Source organism: Bufo gargarizans, chromosome 1, assembly GCF_014858855.1.
Source record: "Bufo gargarizans isolate SCDJY-AF-19 chromosome 1, ASM1485885v1, whole genome shotgun sequence".
Lineage (NCBI taxonomy): Eukaryota > Metazoa > Chordata > Amphibia > Anura > Bufonidae > Bufo > Bufo gargarizans.
The window spans coordinates 749,510,154-749,530,211 of NC_058080.1; the positions used below are offsets into that span (position 1 = coordinate 749,510,154).

The following is a 20,058-nucleotide window of genomic DNA, read 5'->3' on the forward strand; positions in this document are numbered from 1 at the left end:
GAAATCCGAAAGGTGCACTTTGGAATATGTGCCCCTTTGCCCACCTTGGCTGCAAAAAAGTGTCACACATGTGGTATCGCCGTACTCAGGAGAAGTTGGGCAATGTGTTTTGGGGGGTCATTTTACATATACCCATGCTGGGTGAGAGAAATATCTTGGCAAAAGACAACTTTTCCCATTTTTTTATACAAAGTTGGCATTTGACCAAGATATTTCTCTCACCCAGCATGGGTATATGTAAAATGACACCCCAAAACACATTCCCCAACTTCTCCTGAGTACAGCGATACCACATGTGTGACACTTTTTTGCAGCCTAGATGCGCAAAGGGGCCCAAATTCCTTCTAGGAGGGCATTTTTAGACATTTGGATCCCAGACTTCTTCTCACACTTTCGGGCCCCTAAAAAGCCAGTGCAGTATAAATACCCCACATGTGACCCCACTTTGGAAAGAAGACACCCCAAGGTATTCAATGAGGGGCCTGGCGAGTTCATAGAAATTATTTTTTTTTTGCATAAGTTAGCGGATATTGATTTTTTTTGTTTTTTTCTCACAAAGTCTCACTTTCCGCTAACTTAGGACAAAAATTTCAATCTTTCATGGACTCAATATGCCCCTCACGGAATACCTTGGGGTGTCTTCTTTCCGAAATGGGGTCACATGTGGGGTATTTATACTGCCCTGGCTTTTTAGGGGCCCTAAAGCGTGAGAAGAAGTCTGGAATATAAATGTCTAAAAATGTTTACGCATTTGGATTCCGTGATGGGTATGGTGCGTCCATGTGAGATTTTATTTTTTGACACAAGTTAGTGGAATATGAGACTTTGTAAGAAAAAACAAAAACAAAAACAAACAAAAAATTTCCGCTAACTTGTGCCAAAAAAAATGTCTGAATGGAGCCTTACAGGGGGGTGATCAATGACAGGGGGGTGATCAATGACAGGGGGGTGATCACCCATATAGACTCCCTGATCACCCCCCTGTCATTGATCACCCCCCCTGTAAGGCTCCATTCAGACATCCGCATGATTTTTTACGGATCCATGGATACATGGATCGGATCCACAAAACGCATGCGGACGTCTGAATGGAGCCTTACAGGGGGGTTATCAATGACAGGGGGTGATCAGGGTAATCAGGGTGATCACCCCCCTGTCACTGATCACCCCCCCTGTAAGGCTCCATTCAGACATCCGCATGATTTTTTACGGATCCATGGATACATGGATCGGATCCACAGAACGCATGCGGACGTCTGAATGGAGCCTTACAGGGGGGTTATCAATGACAGGGGGTGATCAGGGTGATCACCCCCCTGTCACTGATCACCCCCCCTGTAAGGCTCTATTCAGACATCCGCATGATTTTTTACGAATCCATGGATACATGGATCGGATCCACAAAACGCATGCGGACATCTGAATGGAGCCTTACAGGGGGGTTATCAATGACAGGGGTGATCAGGGTAATCACCCCCCTGTCACTGATCACCCCCCCTGTAAAGCTCCATTCAGACATCCGCATGATTTTTTACGGATCCATGGATACATGGATCGGATCCACAGAACGCATGCGGACGTCTGAATGGAGCCTTACAGGGGGGTTATCAATGACAGGGGGTGATCAGGGTAATCAGGGTGATCACCCCCCTGTCACTGATCACCCCCCCTGTAAGGCTCTATTCAGACATCCGCATGATTTTTTACGGATCCATGGATACATGGATCGGATCCACAGAACGCATGCGGACGTCTGAATGGAGCCTTACAGGGGGGTTATCAATGACAGGGGGTGATCAGGGTAATCAGGGTGATCACCCCCCTGTCACTGATCACCCCCCCTGTAAGGCTCCATTCAGACATCCGCATGATTTTTTACGGATCCATGGATACATGGATCGGATCCACAAAACGCATGTGGACGTCTGAATGGAGCCTTACAGGGGGGTTATCAATGACAGGGGGTGATCAGGGTAATCAGGGTGATCACCCCCCTGTCACTGATCACCCCCCCTGTAAGGCTCCATTCAGACATCCGCATGATTTTTTACGGATCCATGGATACATGGATCGGATCCACAAAACGCATGCGGACGTCTGAATGGAGCCTTACAGGGGGGTTATCAATGACAGGGGGTGATCAGGGTAATCAGGGTGATCACCCCCCTGTCACTGATCACCCCCCCTGTAAGGCTCCATTCAGACATCCGCATGATTTTTTACGGATCCATGGATACATGGATCGGATCCACAAAACGCATGTGGACGTCTGAATGGAGCCTTACAGGGGGGTTATCAATGACAGGGGGTGATCAGGGTAATCAGGGTGATCACCCCCCTGTCACTGATCACCCCCCCTGTAAGGCTCCATTCAGACATCCGCATGATTTTTTACGGATCCATGGATACATGGATCGGATCCACAAAACGCATGCGGACGTCTGAATGGAGCCTTACAGGGGGGTTATCAATGACAGGGGGTGATCAGGGTAATCAGGGTGATCACCCCCCTGTCACTGATCACCCCCCCTGTAAGGCTCCATTCAGACATCCGCATGATTTTTTACGGATCCATGGATACATGGATCGGATCCACAAAACGCATGCGAATGTCTGAATGGAGCCTTACAGGGGGGTTATCAATGACAGGGGGGTGATCAGGGAGTGTATATGGGTGATCACCCGCCTGTCATTGATCACCCCCTGTAAGGCTCCATTCAGACGTCCGCATGTGTTTTGCGGATCCGATCCATGTATCCGTGGATCCGTAAAAATCATACGGACGTCTGAACGGAGCCTGACAGGGGGGGTGATCAATGACAGGGCGGTGATCAATGACACGGGGGTGATCAGGGAGTTTATATGGGGTGATCATGGGTTTATAAGGGGTTAATAAGTGACGGGGGGGGGGGGTGTAGTGTAGTGTAGTGTGGTGTTTGGTGCGACTGTACTGACCTACCTGAGTCCTCTGGTGGTCGATCCTAACAAAAGGGACCACCAGAGGACCAGGTAGGAGGTATATTAGACGCTGTTATGAAAACAGCGTCTAATATACCTGTTAGGGGTTAAAAAATTCGGATCTCCAGCCTGCCAGCGAGCGATCGCCGCTGGCAGGCTGGAGATCCACTCGCTTACCTTCCGTTCCTGTGAGCGCGCGCGCCTGTGTGCGCGCGTTCACAGGAAATCCCGGCCCTCGCGAGATGACGCGTATATGCGTGACTCTGCGCAGGGCTGCCACCTCCGGACCGCACATCTGCGTTAGGCGGTCCGGAGGTGGTTAAAGGGGTTGTCCCACTTTGCTGTTTCAATCTTACCAGCAGTAAATGTCCTGATAACTTCCTGGTTCTCAGGCAGTTGAGTGAAGGCCACGCCCCCTCATGACTCACCCTCAGAGCTCAGTCCTAGTCATCCGCATGGAGCCTGCAGAGTATGTAAAGCCCATCCCCCTGCTGAGGAATCACTCAGTGACCACTGACCAATGCTAGTGAACTAATGGAGTAACTTGTGGCTGTCCTGCATTCTAATACACTTACACATAAAACCTGTGTTACAAACCCATTCTGTGCAGCAAAAACAATAAATCACTACAGCCCAAATGCATGTTAGCTAGTAGCCATATGATCTGTGCTAGATATAGATAGATATATTCACTGACTTATTACCCAGCTTTCCCGATGTCTGATATTATAACTGACTTATTACCCAGCTTTCCCGTATCAGATATTATCACTGACTTATTACCCAGCTTTCCCGGTATCAGATATTATCACTGACTTATTACCCAGCTTTCCCGGTATCAGATATTATCACTGACTTATTACCCAGCTTTCCCGGTATCAGATATTATCACTGACTTATTACCCAGCTTTCCCGGTGTACAATATTATCACTGACTTATTACCCAGCTTTCCCGGTATCAGATATTATCACTGACTTATTACCCAGCTTTCCCGGTATCAGATATTATCACTGACTTATTACCCAGCTTTCCCGGTATCAGATATTATCACTGACTTATTACCCAGCTTTCCCGGTGAACAATATTATCACTGACTTATTACCCAGCTTTCCCGGTAAAGCTGGGTAATAAGTCAGTGATAATATCTGATACCGGGAAAGCTGGGTAATAAGTCAGTGATAATATTGTACACCGGGAAAGCTGGGTAATAAGTCAGTGATAATATCTGATACCGGGAAAGCTGGGTAATAAGTCAGTGATAATATTGTACACCGGGAAAGCTGGGTAATAAGTCAGTGATAATATCTGATACCGGGAAAGCTGGGTAATAAGTCAGTGATAATATTGTACACCGGGAAAGCTGGGTAATAAGTCAGTGATAATATCTGATAAGGGGAAAGCTGGGTAATAAGTCAGTGATAATATCAGACATCGGGAAAGCTGGGTAATAAGTCAGTGATAATATTGTACACCGGGAAAGCTGGGTAATAAGTCAGTGATAATATCTGATACCGGGAAAGCTGGGTAATAAGTCAGTGATAATATTGTACACCGGGAAAGCTGGGTAATAAGTCAGTGATAATATCTGATAAGGGGAAAGCTGGGTAATAAGTCAGTGATAATATCAGACATCGGGAAAGCTGGGTAATAAGTCAGTGATAATATTGTACACCGGGAAAGCTGGGTAATAAGTCAGTGATAATATTGTACACCGGGAAAGCTGGGTAATAATTCAGTGATAATATCTGATACCGGGAAAGCTGGGTAATAAGTCAGTGATAATATTGTACACCGGGAAAGCTGGGTAATAAGTCAGTGATAATATCTGATACCGGGAAAGCTGGGTAATAAGTCAGTGATAATATTGTACACCGGGAAAGCTGGGTAATAAGTCAGTGATAATATCTGATACCGGGAAAGCTGGGTAATAAGTCTTATAGACTTATTACCCAGCTTTCCCGGTGTCTGATATTATCACTGACCTATTACCCAGCTTATATGGGGGGGGGGGCATCTGTGGAGGGCACTTATGGGGTGGGGGCATCTGTGGAGGACACTTATGGGGTGGGGGGGCATCTGTGGAGGGCACTTATGGGGTGGGGGGGGCATCTGTGGAGGGCACTTATGGGGTGGGGGCATCTGTGGAGTGCACTTATGGGGTGGGGGGGCATCTGTGGAGGGCACTTATAGGGTGGGGGCATCTGTGGAGGGCACTTATGGGGTGGGGGCATCTGTGGAGTGCACTTATGGGGTGGGGGGGCATCTGTGGAGGGCACTTATGGGGTGGGGGGGCATCTGTGGAGGGCACTTATGGGGTGGGGGGGCATCTGTGAAGGGCACTTATGGGGTGGGGGGGCATCTGTGGAGGGCACTTATGGGGTGGGGGCATCTGTGGAGTGCACTTATGGGGTGGGGGCATCTGTGGAGTGCATTTATGGGGTGGGGGCATCTGTGGAGGGCACTTATGGGGTGGGGGGGCATCTGTGGAGGGCACTTATGGGGTGGGGGGGGGGCATCTGTGGATTGCTGCCTGGACTCCTTCTGGGCGCCGGAGCACACGGCGTCCTCGGTTGCTATGACGCCGTGCGCTCCCTCATGCTGCCGGAAAACAGTAATACACTGCTATGATCTGTAAGATGTATCACTGTATTCCGGTGGCAAGAGGGAGCGCACGGCGTCATAGCAACCGAGGACGCCGTGTGCTGCGGCGCCCAGAAGGAGTCGGCCCGTGACTAATAGGGCCCAGGGGAGCATATCAATCACTAACCTCTGCCACCGTGATCTTCCAGGGCCCTCCTCCCTCCTCTAGAATCTGCAGGACAGCAGCGTAGCAGGCAGACAGTCTCTCTCCCCGGCACTATCTCCAGCATGCAGGACACGCCTCCCCAGCTTGTAAAACAGCCATGCGCGCGCGTTCTCGAGCGGCCGGCTGGGGAGAAGGTAGGACATTGTGCGCAGGCGCGGCACATACAAGCCCCGCAAGTATCTGGCCGTATCCATGGGATACAGGTAGACAACAGAGGCGCAGATGAAGGCATTTTTCAGGAGAACCGTGCAAGTTAGGAAATGGAAGTTATTTAGAAGATTATTCAAGGACACTTGGGGAAACTGATTAACAGCAATTAATGAAATGGGACAACCCCTTTAATTTATCAATTAGGTATCAATTTGCCGGGAGTTCTGGCGGGGACTGGAAGTGGGCAGAGCGTCACTTCCGGCCCACCAGGCTCTTTAAGTTGCCCAGAATATATAGTATATGTAATATCTATAATGTGCTTTTGCACATGTATAGAAGTATATGGGTTTGGTGTGGGGCGCCAGTCAAAGTTGCTCAGATGGCTCCTGATGCGTTCCACAGTGGAATGCATGCATTCGGCTCCGGGGGCGCGGTCTGGAGCGGAAATACACGGTGCGTTCCAACAGTGGAGCTCATGTGCGGGAGGAGCCAAAGACAGCCGGAGGCAGGGCCGCATTGTAATGAGAGTATGGGACGCACCATGGGACGGGGCAGAGAGGGGCGGAGTCCAGTGCGTTCCGGGCTAGAACGCAGGGACACCGCGTGGAGTCCGATGGGGGGAGCCGAAATTTAGGGAGAAAGAAGGAAAGTTAATGTACACTGTGGGCATAATGGGTAAGTGTACATGGGATTGTTTGATCATTGGCATATATAGTAAATAAAGGTAAAAATGTATATAGGGGCAAGTATAGCGAGCACCATATAAAATATAATAAAATATTACTGGTTGATAGGAGAGTTAAAGTTAAAAGAACAAGTGGATCAGATATGGTTGGGTGCAATATCACTGGTTGATGAATAAATAAAATAAAAAATATATATAAATTATATATAATTTTATTTTTATTTTTTATAAAATCAAATAGACCAATCCCTTTTGGCTAATGTGTGTATATACTCGACCGAGTGTAAGTTATCACTAATTCATTGGAGTGATCGGTCACCTGGGTGGTCATACCAATCTGATGGCGTGATTATGTAATATGTGTGTGGTAAGGAATAAAAAGAGGGAACTCATGATGAACGGTGCTGGGACTGGGATCGAAGGTTCATTAATAGTTGTGTTCTAGACATTCATTTAGACCAAGGGGAGTAAGGGAATGGAAACGGAAGATCCAGTACATTTCTTTTCAGCATAGTTGTGGGAAAGAGTTGGGGACCCATTCTACAGGAGTCAACCTCAGAAGGGATGCATCGCCGGAGTGGATTTCTGCGAAGTGTCTGGATACACTATGTTTTCTATATTTCTTTGTAATTTTTGGAACGGTAGGAATTTATCTGATCCCTCAAATTCTGGGTGGTCCGGCCCACGTATTGAAGTCCGTAGGGGCACTAGAGCATATACACTACATTGGATGTGCCGCAGTCCATGTGGCTCCGAAGTGTCCCCCCCCGTGGTGGTAATCTCAACTTCCTGCAGCCCGTCACTGATTATTGAGCAACATTTGCAGCGTTTGTGCCCGCATTTGAAGGAGCCCCTACTTTTAGTGGTGGTGGTGGTGGTGGCAGTGGTATTGGTGGATAAGCTAAGTTTGGGACATGATGGAGCCACCATCTCTTTTAGTGACCTTGCTCTACGAAAGGTTAGGTGTGGTTGGCAGGCCACCGTTCCACCTAAAATGGGGTCCCTCTGTAGGATAAACCAGTGGCGGTTTAGTATTTCCCTAATTTTGTGGTGTGCTGAGTTGTAACGGGTTATGAAATTGTATTTGTATTTATTCTCGTCACCTGTTTGAGATGTTGTAGGCGGGTCTTTACTTTTAGATAGTCGGCTTGGTTTTCAGACAGTCGGCTTGGTTTTCTTCTTCTATTTTTCTAAGTGAATCCTCAATTAAGCCTTTCGGATAGCCTTTCCCTAGAAATCTAGTTTCTAGGGCTTCTAGTTGTTTCCTCATCACCTGGTTGTTCGAACAATTCCTTCTTATCCTTCGCATCTGACCATACGGAATGTTCAGTTTCCATTTGTGGTAATGACCACTTTTTTAGTCAAGGTAGCTATTTGCATCGACCGTTTTAAAATGTGTGCTTGTTTTGATTCGGTTGTCCTGTATTGTTAGTTCCAGATCTAAAAACGTGGCCTGATTGGGGTCTATGTGGGCAGACAAGCCAACTGTCTGAAAACAACGGAAAAACGATCTAAAAGTAAAGACCCGCCTACAACAGCACAAACAGGCTGTTTGTTTTTATTTATTCATCAACCAGTGATATTGCACCCAACCATATCTGATCCACTTGTTCTTTTAACTGTATACGATCTATGTATCTATTTATTTATTATTTTTATATTTTAACCTATGATACTGTGCGTATTGTATTTATATAATCGTCATATTTGTTTATTTATTTTTCAACCAGTGATACTGTGCCCATTGTATTTATATAATTGCCGCTCGTGATTTAATTCTCCTATCAACCAGTAATATTTTATATGGTGCTCGCTATACTTGCCCCTATATACAGTTGCAAGAAAAAGTATGTGAACCCTTTGGAATTATATGGATTTCTGCAGAAATTGGTCATAAAATGTGATCTGATCTTCATCTGAGTCACAACAATAGACAGTCACAGTCTGCTTAAACTAATAACACACAAAGAATTACATGTTACCATGTTTTTATTGAACACACCATGTAAACATTCACAGTGCAGGTGGAAAAAGTATGTGAACCCCTAGACTAATGACCTCTCCAAGAGCTAATTGGAGTGAGGTGTCAGCCAATTGGAGTCCAATCAATGAGATGAGATTGGAGGTGTTGGTAACAGCTGCTCTGCCCTATAAAAAACACACACCAGTTCTGGGTTTGCTTTTCACAAGAAGCATTGCCTGATGTGAATGATGCCTTGCACAAAAGAGCTCTCAGAAGACCTAAGATTAAGAATTGTTGACTTGCATAAAGCTGGAAAGGGTTATGAAAGTATCTCCAAAAGCCTTGCTGTTCATCAGTCCACGGTAAGACAAATTGTCTATAAATAGAGAAAGTTCAGCACTGCTGCTACTCTCCCTAGGAGCGGCCGTCCTGTAAAGATGACTGCAAGAGCACAGCGCAGACTGCTCAATGAGGTGAAGAAGAATCCTAGAGTGTCAGCTAAAGACTTACAAAAGTCTCTGGCATATGCTAACATCCCTGTTAGAGAATCTACGATACGTAAAACACTAAACAAGAATGGATTTCATGGGAGGATACCACAGAGGAAGCCACTGCTGGCCAAAAAAAACATTGCTGCACGTTTAAAGTTTACACAAGAGCACCTGGATGTTCCACAGCAGTACTGGCAAAATATTCTGTGGACAGGTGAAACCAAAGTTGAGTTGTTTGGAAGAAACGCACAACACTATGTGTAGAGAAAAAGAGGCACAGCACTGTGAAGTATGGTGGTGGGGGCCTCATGGTTTGGGGCTGCTTTGCTGCGTCAGGGCCTGGACGGATTGCTATCATCGAAGGAAAAATGAATTCCCAAGTTTATCAAGACATTTTGCAGGAGAACTTAAAGGGAACCCGTCACCAGTTTTATGGTGTCCTAACTAAGGGCAACATAAATAAGTGACTGATTCGCTTAGCAAAATGCTGGGTCACTTTCTTTAATTGACCCAGTCAATCTGCCAACATCTTGTATTGAAAAGCTCCAGCTGATAATGATGATTCATGAATATTCATGAGCTCCTGACTCTCCCCGCCCACCTGCTGCTGAGTGACAGTTTGTTTCCATGTGAATCAGCAGCAGGTGGGCAGGGGAGTGGCTATAGCTCTGAATTAAATATACGCTGGACTCAATGACATCACGCCGGACTCAAATCAGCTCATTAGCATGCGGCATCTTTGTGTGTATATTATGAGGTAACCATCTGTCACACCAGTAAGTGAATACATCTAAGATACTTTTTAGTAGTTAATGATTGTATATAATTAGTTAGATTATAATCAAATATCCACATGACAGGTTCCCTTTAAGGCCATCTGTCCACCAGCTGAAGCATAGAAGTAAATCAACAACAGAATGGCTTAAACAGAAGAAAATACGCCTTCTGGAGTGACCCAGTCAGAGTCCTGACCTCAACCCGAATTAGATGCTGTGGCATGACCTCAAGAAAGCGATTCACACCAGACATCCCAAGAATATTGGTGAACTGAAACAGTTCTGTAAAGAGGAATGGTCAAGAATTACTCCTGACCGTTGTGCCCGTCTGATCTGCAACTACAGGAAACGTTTGGGTGAAGTTATTGCTGCCAAAGGAGGTTCAACCAGTTATTAAATCCAAGGGTTCACATACTTTTTACACCTGCACTGTGAATGTTTACATGGTGTGTTCAATAAAAACATGGTAACATTTAATTCTTTGTGGGGGGTTCAGTCCGCACAACCCTATGCAGGTGCAGATTGCTATGGCGAAATACAGATACAAACGCAAAAACACAAATGCAATCGCACTCTGCAACCAGCACTCTGCCCTGCCTTTATGCTGGATGTTGAATGAGGCATTGATGTACATTTTGGCCAAAGCGTAATAAGCCACTCACCACGTCAAGGTCGCCTTCATGAGTGGTCCCTAACACTAGTTCCTACCTGTTATGGGCCATGACAGCCACACAAAGTCCAGGAAGTGTAGGTACAGCATGCACGCCAAGCACACTCTGCTTTTAACCCCGTCCGGTGCCATTACAGCTTTCATCGGATCCAGGGATGCAAGTACCAACATGCATGCTGAGCCCACTATATACTTCTCCTGGAGCCAAATGGCTACTGGTAGGTGCTATATAAGCAGACTCAGTTTTATACTGACTTTAAAACCAGCCTCCAGGGCAGACTAACTGGTCAGGTGTGCATGACTGCTTGGAGATCGCCATGCCTCCAATATATACTACAAAAAAAAAATATGGGGGATTCAGCCCGCACAACCCTATGCAGGTGCAGATTGCTATGGCGAAATACAGATACAAAAGCAAAAACAACAATTGCAATCGCACTAGTGTTAGGGACCACTCATGAAGGCGACCTTGACGTGGTGAGTGGCTTATTACGCTTTGGCCAAAATGTACACCAATGCCTTATTCAACATCCAGCATAAAGGCAGGGCAGAGTGCTGGTTGCAGAGTGCGATTGCATTTGTGTTTTTGCGTTTGTATCTGTATTTTGCCATAGCAATCTGCACCTGCTAGGGGTTGTGCGGGCTGAATCTCCCATATTTTTTCTTTGTAGTATATATTGGAGGCGTGGCGATCTCCATGCAGTCATGCACACCTGACCAGTTAGTCTGCCCTGGAGGCTGGTTTTAAAGTCAGTATAAAACTGAGTCTGCTTATATAGCACCTACCAGTAGCCATTTGGCTCCAGGAGAAGTATATAGTGGGCTCAGCATGCATGTTGGTACTTGCATCCCTGGATCCGATGAAAGCTGTAATGGCACCGGACGGGGTTAAAAGCAGAGTGTGCTTGGCGTGCATGCTGTACCTACACTCCCTGGACTTTGTGTGGCTGTCGTGGCCCATAACAGGTAGGAACTAGTGTTAGGGACCACTCATGAAGGCGACCTTGACATGGTGAGTGGCTTATTACGCTTTGGCCAAAATGTACACCAATGCCTTATTCAACATCCAGCATAAAAGCAGGGCAGAGTGCTGGTTGCAGAGTGCGATTGCATTTGTGTTTTTGCATTTAATTCTTTGTGTGTTTATTAGTTAAGCAGACTGTGATTGTCTATTGTTGTGACTTAAATGAAGATCAGATCACATTTTATGACCGATTTGTGCAGAAATCCATATCATTCCAAAAGGTTCACATACTTTTTCTTGCAACTGTACATTTTTACCTTTTATTTACTATATATGCCAATGATCAAATGATCCCATGTACACTTACCTATTATGCCCACAGTGTACATTGACTTTCCTTCTTTCTCCCTAAATTTTGGCTCCACCCGGTGTCCCTGCGTTCTAGCCCGGAACGCACTGGACTCTGCCCAGCGATGTGTCCTGCCCCATGATGTGTCCCATAGTGAATTACAATGCGGCCCTGCCTCCGGCTGTCTTCGGCTCCTCCCGCACATGCGTTCCACTGTTGGAACGCACCGCGCACTTCCGCTCCAGACCGCGTACCCGGAGCCAAATGCATGCGTTCCACTGTGGAACACAACAGGAGCCATCTGAGCCAAACGGAGCCACTTTGACTGGCGCCCCACACCACTTTACCTCGGCATACCCATATACTCCTATACATGTGCAAAAGCACACTATATACAGACGTGGACAAAATTGTTGGTACCCTTTGGTCAATGAAAGAAAAAGTCACAATGGTCACAGAAATAACTTTAATCTGACAAAAGTAATAATAAATTAAAATTCTATAAATGTTAACCAATGAAAGTCAGACATTGTTTTTCAACCATGCTTCAACAGAATTATGTAAAAAAATAAACTCATGAAACAGGCATGGACAAAAATGATGGTACCCCTAACTTAATATTTTGTTGCGCAACCTTTTGAGGCAATCACTGCAATCAAACGCTTCCTGTAACTGTCAATGAGACATCTGCACCTCTCAGCAGGTATTTTGGCCCACTCCTCATGCGCAAACTGCTCCAGTTGTGTCCGGTTTGAAGGGTGCCTTTTCCAGACTGCATGTTTCAGCTCCTTCCAAAGATGCTCAATAGGATTGAGGTCAGGGCTCATAGAAGGCCACTTTAGAATAGTCCAATTTTTTCCTCTTAGCCATTCTTGGGTGTTTTTAGCGGTGTGTTTTGGGTCATTGTCCTGTTGCAAGACCCATGACCTGCGACTGAGACCAAGCTTTCTGACACTGGCTAGTACATTTCTCTCTAGAATTCCTTGATAGTCTTGAGATTTCATTGTACCCTGCACAGATTCAAGACACCCTGTGCCAGACGCAGCAAAGCAGCCCCAGAACATAACAGAGCCTCCTCCATGTTTCACAGTAGGGACAGTGTTCTTTTCTTGATATGCTTCATTTTTTCGTCTGTGAACATACAGCTGATGTGCCTTGGCAAAAACTTCGATTTTTGTCTCATCTGTCCACAGGACATTCTCCCAGAAGCTTTGTGGCTTGTCAACATGTAGTTTGGCATATTCCAGTCTTGCTTTTTTATGATTCGTTTTCAACAATGGTGTCCTCCTTGGTCGTCTCCCATGTAGTCCACTTTGGCTCAAACAACGACGGATGGTGCGATCTGACACTGATGTTCCTTGAGCATGAAGTTCACCTTGAATCTCTTTAGAAGTCTTTCTAGGCTCTTTTGTTACCATTCGGATTATCCGTCTCTTAGATTTGTCATCAATTTTCCTCCTGCGGCCACGTCCAGGGAGGTTGGCTACAGTCCCATGGATCTTAAACTTATGAATAATATGTGCAACTGTACTCACAGGAACATCTAGTTGCTTGGAGATGGTCTTATAGCCTTTACCTTTAACATGCTTGTCTATAATTTTCTTTCTGATCTCTTGAGACAGCTCTTTCCTTTGCTTCCTCTGGTCCATGTCGAGTGTGGTACACACCATATCACCAAACAACACAGTGATTACCTGGAGCCATATATATAGGCCCAATGGCTGATTACAAGGTTGTAGACACCTGTGATGCTAATTAGTGGACACACCTTGAATTAACATGTCCCTTTGGTCACATTATGTTCTGTGTTTTCTAGGGGTACCATCATTTTTGTCCATGCCTGTTTCATGAGTTTATTTTTTTACATAATTCTGTTGAAGCATGGTTGAAAAACAATGTCTGACTTTCATTGGTTAACATTTATAGAATTTTAATTTATTATTACTTTTGTCAGATTAAAGTTATTTCTGTGACCATTGTGACTTTTTCTTTCATTGACCAAAGGGTACCAACAATTTTGTCCACGTCTGTATATATATATTACATATACTATATATTCTGGGCAACTAAAAGAGCCTGGTGGGTCGGAAGGGAAGCTCCGCCCACTTCCAGTCCCCGCCAGAACTCCCGACAAATTGATACCTAATTGATAAATTAAGACACCCATATATACTTGGCACAAGTACACTTCATGTGATGTGTTTTATTCCACACTGCTCTTGAGAAAGGGGGAGATACCCCGAAACGCGTTGAGTTTTTATTTATTTAATAAAGAACTCTCCATTTGGAACCTTGACTACTATTCTTTGGGACGTGGAGGAAAGTTCACAACATCTGACGAGCGATCTCGGTGGGGGAGGAGCGGGTATAGGTGTATTATGTATATCCTATACCTCCCTTCCTGGTGAAGTTAGTCCCCCTTTGTTTTAACAATTTTTAACACTGTTTAACATTTTAAAGTACCCCCACAGTGATACACGATACGACATATATCAACACTGTGAAACAGACTCAATAACTAAAATAGTATAGGCACAGCTTTCAATTGACTCACTGCACTGCACCTATCCCATCCATCTCATCTTTACCTTGGCGCACCTGTTCTATTGCCCGCCCGCCCCACACACCACCTGGGCCACTCAGGGCAAGTTTCTAGCACAATTTTTTCTTGTTTCAATTCCTGTATTTAACTTGCAGTGTACCCACGTACACTGCTTTAGGGTGCAGCCTCGGTAACAATCCATCACCACCACCACCCACCCCACCCCAACACCCCGGCATATACCAACAGTTATCCTGGCGCTGTCATGCCCTGCTTTGACTATGTGCGGAGGTCGGCCAGATTAGCAGCACGTGTTTAGTTTTTTGTTTTGTTTTGGAGTCGTGCTAGATCCGCCTCCCTTCAGGTGCACTGGGTGGGGTCATTGGTTTAAATTAGACTCACTCCCAGTGTTCCGTGCGGGTTAAAGAAATCAGTCTGGCCTTGGAAGCAAGGAAGCAAGGATTGTCTGTTCCGGCTCAGATAAGATAAGTTTGGTTTCAGTTTTTTGTGGTTTGCTGTTTAGGCTGTTTGTGTGACGTCTGTCCCCTCCAGGTTCTGAGGGAAGCAGGCTGCCCCTATTCCCCTTTCACCATCTCAGGGATTCTAGGGTATTTTCAGCCCAGGCACGAGGACACATTATTCCCACTTTTAGGGTCTGAATGTGGGCTTAGCAGTATAGGGAGAGCTGTTAGGGATTTGTTAGGAGGTGACCTTATCCCCAGCTGTCTGCCGTGACAGGCGCTACTTAATCCATTACTCCATCATTTTTTGCTGCCCTTAATTATTTTTTCTCCCTCTTCAATGTACCACACTACTTACCCACATACAGACATTTTGTTGCCAAAGTTTGACATGATCGATCCCTCATCAAGCCATGCTGATATGGCGTTATTTGCTTATTTTCATTGAGGTTCCCCAAGATAGCATCTCGTAGAAAACCTTCAAACATTTACCCACGACAGATGTTAAACTTACCGGCCCATAGTTTCTGGGCTCTGTTTTTGGACCCTTTTTGAATATTGCCATCAAATTCGCTAAGTACTAATTCTGTGAAACACTCCCTGTCAGTATATATATCAGAAATAAGGGTCTGGCTATGACATTACTTAATTCTCTTAGGATACGAGGGTATATGCCATCTGGTCCTGGCGATTTTGTCCTAGTTTTTTTTAATCTTTTCAAGACGTCACTGTACTTCTTCCTGGTGATGATATAGTAAGGACCGGCACTCGCTATTGGTAGTGATATCAAATAAATTTAATGGTCACATACAAATGGTAAATGTGACGCGTTTCGGCTATTAGAAGCCTTTGTTTGACAAAGGCTTCTAATAGCCGAAACGCGTCACATTTACCATTTGTATGTGACCATTAAATTTATTTGATATCACTACCAATAGCGAGTGCCGGTCCTTACTATATCATTATCTGTGGATCTTCTTCCCTGGACGCGCGCACCGCACCGCTGCAAGCAGAAGTGCCGCTCGCATCTTCTCTCGGATTTATTGTACTTCTTCCTGGGTCAGACATGGCCCTTTTAATGGGGAATTTACTTTTACATTCTGCATTTCATCTGACAGTTTATTTTCCTCAGTGGATACAGTGTAGAAAAAAATATTTAAAAGCTTTGCTTTCTCCTCATTGCTGTCTGCAACTCCCCCCTCATTACTCTGTAAAAGGCCGATACCTTCAGATTGATAGTTTAGTTTTACTCTCTTTGGCAATTAATCTCTCGGTTTCTAATTTGGCTGCTTTTATTTGTCTATTACATGTTTTATTTTTGTCTTTATATTTTTCTCATGCTTCCCTGCTCCCCTCCTGTTTTAGATTTAAATGTTTTCTTTTATGTCATTTATTGCTTTCTTTATAATTCTATTTATCCACATTGTTTGTTTTTTTGTGTTTTTTTTTTTTTGTTCCTTAACCTTTTATTCCCTTTAAGGTATGAACCTCTCATAATTAGATTTTAGGATGCTTTTAAAAAAAATTACTATTTTGTGGCTGTATTTTTATTTTTGAGGACTTTGTCCCAGTTAGTGTCACAGATGGTATTGCAGAAAACAAAAAGTAACAAATAAAGATCCGACTGACTTGATCCCAAACTAAGGAACAAAAGGGTCAGCCCTATTAAAACCATAGAGCTCTCCCTGACTGCTCAGCCCATGCAAAGATCTCAATGATAGAAAGTTGCATGTCCACGTACCTAGACTGAGTGACACCTGCAAACCCTATAATAGTGAGGGGACACGACCACCGGCTCCCTGCACTAAATATGGAGGGAGTCAGGGTCACCTAGAATCAAGCCAACAGGAAAACACAAATACAAAGATAGACTTATCTGAGGAACCAGCAGTAGCAACTTCAAGCAGTGAACACAATCCAGGAAGTAGTATAAACCGCAAAGTGAGGCAGTATGGGAGGGGATATAAAGGGAGGCAATCACTGCTAAAAGATGACAGCTGGGAGAGGGAGAAGAGATGTCAAAGCGAAACCAAAACAAAAGAATATCATGCAGGAGTTACTGAAGAACGTCTGTCAGAACTTCTCAGAGATCTGGCGGTGACAGTTAGTTAGGCCTATGGGCCTTTCTTAGTTGGCTAAATTTTTCTTTTTTGAAGTTTGCTATTTTTGTTCCTCCCTGAAGAAACGCTCTTTTGAATGACAATTGGAAGATTATTACTTTATGGTCACTATTTCCCAGGTGTCCACTAACCTGCACGTCTGTTGTTCTGTCAGGTCTATTGTTTAATACTAATTCCAGTATGGCCGTCCCTCTAGTCGCGTCCTGAACCAGTTGGGAGAGGTAATTGTCTTTGGTTATAGCCAAGAACCTGTTTCCTTTATGAGATGTACAGGTTTGAGTTTCCCAGTCTATATCTGGGTAGTTGAAGTCCCCCATAATAACGACCTCATGATTTGCCGCCTTATCTATTTTGTTTAGTAGTAGATTTTCTGTGGACTCTGGTATATTCGGTGGTTTATAATAAACTCCTATTACTATTATTATTATTTTTTTGGCTCCATGTATTTCTACCCACAGTGACTCCACATGTTAATGTCCCTCACTTATATCTTCCTGTAGTGTGGGCTTTAGACAGGACTTTACATAAAGGCAGACCCCTCCTCCTCTCCGGTTTTAACAATCCTTTCTAAACAGACTGTAACCCTGTATGTTAACTGCCCAGTCATAGCTATCATCCAGCCATGTCTTAGTTATTCCCACTGTCATAGTCCTCCTCACACATCACTAATTCCAGTTCACCAGTTTTATTAGTTAGGCTTCTGGCATTAGTATACATACATTTGAGAGGTTTATGTATATTCTTTACCCTACACCTTTCCTTCTGAACTATTCTAGTCCCTCATTCCATTCCTCCCCCAGTTCCATCACCTTGCCCCAGGTCCCTATCTTCCTTTCCTATAATGTAATTTCCCTCCCCCCCAGTCTCTAGTTTAAACACTCCTCCATCCTTCTAGCCATCTTCTCCCCCAAGACAGCTGCCCCTTCCCCACTGAGGTGCAGCCCATCCTTACGATAGAGCCTGTAGCCGACACAGAAGTCGTCCCAGTTCTCCAGAAACCCAAACCCCTCCTTCCTACACCAGTTCTTGAGCCACTTGTTAACCTCCCTAATCTTTCACTGCCTTTCTAGTGTGGCTCATGGTTCAGGTAGTATTTCGGAAAACACTTCCTTTTGAGGTCGTTGCCCTAAGCTTGTGACCGAAATCCCTAAAATAATTTTTAAGGACGCTCCAGCTACCTTTGTCATTGGTTCCAATGTGTACCATGACTGCTGGATCTTCGGCAGCCCCTCCTAGTAATTTGTCAACCCGATCCGCGATATTTCGAAGTCGAGCGCCAGGAAGACAACACACCTTGCAACATTTATGGCATCAGCTCAGGAACTGAGCCCCATAATCCGCTTCTTGCGTTAATATGCTGTGCAATACGTTTACGGCATGGTGCAGGAAGGGGTCAAATAATATAACTCATCACAAAAAATGCCCTCATACAGCTACATCGACAGAAAAAATAAGTTGTGATGTGATAATGAAAAAAAAAAAAAAGATTGGTCAATAAATGACAACCAGGCTTAGTCAGCTTGATCGCTAAGGGGTTAAAAATGTTTTTGTTTTTTGTTTTTCCGGTGTACTGATGTCTTCAGCTCCATGATTATCAGGAAGCTCCTGTGTCACATGTGATTATTGAACAGACACAGACGTCCCGGTGATGGTCACCTGCACTCACAGGACACTTCATTAGCTCCACCTTCTTAATTCTTAATAGGACCCTCGTTCCCTTTAGAACATCCTGAATTCTCAGTGTAATGGACCCAACAAGGTGCTGGAAACTTTTATTCCAGATCCTGATTGATGACCTCACTCTGTCTAGTCTACTACATCCTAAAGATGTCTATAAACCTGAGATCTGGTGACTGTGCAGCTACTAGACTATACAGACCACATTGTGATGTCTGTAAATTCAGCATGAGACGTGCGCTTTACCTCATGGCGCATTATCTTGTTATATCGCTAGTTCAGTACTCTGTCATGGGTGCAACTGTAATCTGTATGCCCACTGCACTGAACAACTAATGAGCCAGTGGGAGATACAGAAGAGCGGACAATGATCTCACATCTCCTGGCGGCTTGTAAGTTATTCAGCACATTTTATTTTTAACTGTCTCCCATAACAGTAACCTCCACAGTGCCATACCCCCTTAATAGTGACCTCCACAGCACTCCACCCTTTTAACTGTGACCTCCAGAGCGCTGCCTCCTTAACTGGGACCATCACAGAGCCCCACCCCCTTAATAGTGACCTATAACAGTGATGAAAAGGGGCTGAGTTGTTGTGGAAACCTGGTGTAAAACTGTGGGTATGTAAATGAGGTGAAGAGTAAAGGACCTAGAAGTTTCTTTTTGCTAATAAGGATAATGTGACCGTGTGTATGTCAGGATATGACAGGATATTGGCTCATACGGGTCATGTGATGGTGCCATATTTGCATTTCTTAGGAATATCTCAAGTACCCTATGACTGCTGAGAACTTTAGGAAAGCCTTCCAGACAGCCAGAGTACCTACTGTATGTGCCAAATTCATTGCCAATGATTCAGGCGTTTGGATGCCTATAAAGCACAGAGACAAACACAGATTTTTATAATATAGATACAGTATATGGACAGTTTAAGCTACATATAAGGGGGTCAGTAAGGTACATCAGCAGTGATTGAAGAGTGTCTTCACTGTTCAGTACAGCGCTTTCCAGAGAAACTCATTGGCAGTTTTTTTATTAAAAAAGTACAAAATCAACAAATAAAGCATATTGCAAAAATAAACTGAATCACTTGCCCTATGCATTTAAGAAAATAAAATGATCCTTATGCTTTAAGCTATAACTGAGTTTTATGGCATGGATTTTTATACCGAATCCACCAGCTTCATCGGGTCTAAGAGATCTATTGTGTGTTGAGGAATGTGGAGAAGGATCCTTTTTAAGTGAATTTGTTGCATTAACGTGATGCCCACTCAGCACAGAAGGGCCAAAGGTGTTGTGAGAAGGTAGCCTAGATTGTAAGACATGGTCAGGTTATTCAAATTTGAGTTATGTTTGTGGTTACCGGAAGTAGACTTGAATAAATTTTTTGTAACCAAAATCAAGAGTGGATTAAAAATGGATGTCTTGTACCTGTAGTTCCTTCG

The 20,058-nt window shown here is 44.6% G+C and overlaps 1 protein-coding gene across 1 annotated transcript in view; it reads left to right on the plus strand.

Annotated features, from left to right (window-relative positions):
• Positions 1 to 20,058, plus strand: part of LOC122938031 (gastrula zinc finger protein XlCGF7.1-like) — a 35,543-nt gene that overhangs the window by 13,119 nt on the left and 2,366 nt on the right. The window lies entirely within an intron of this gene.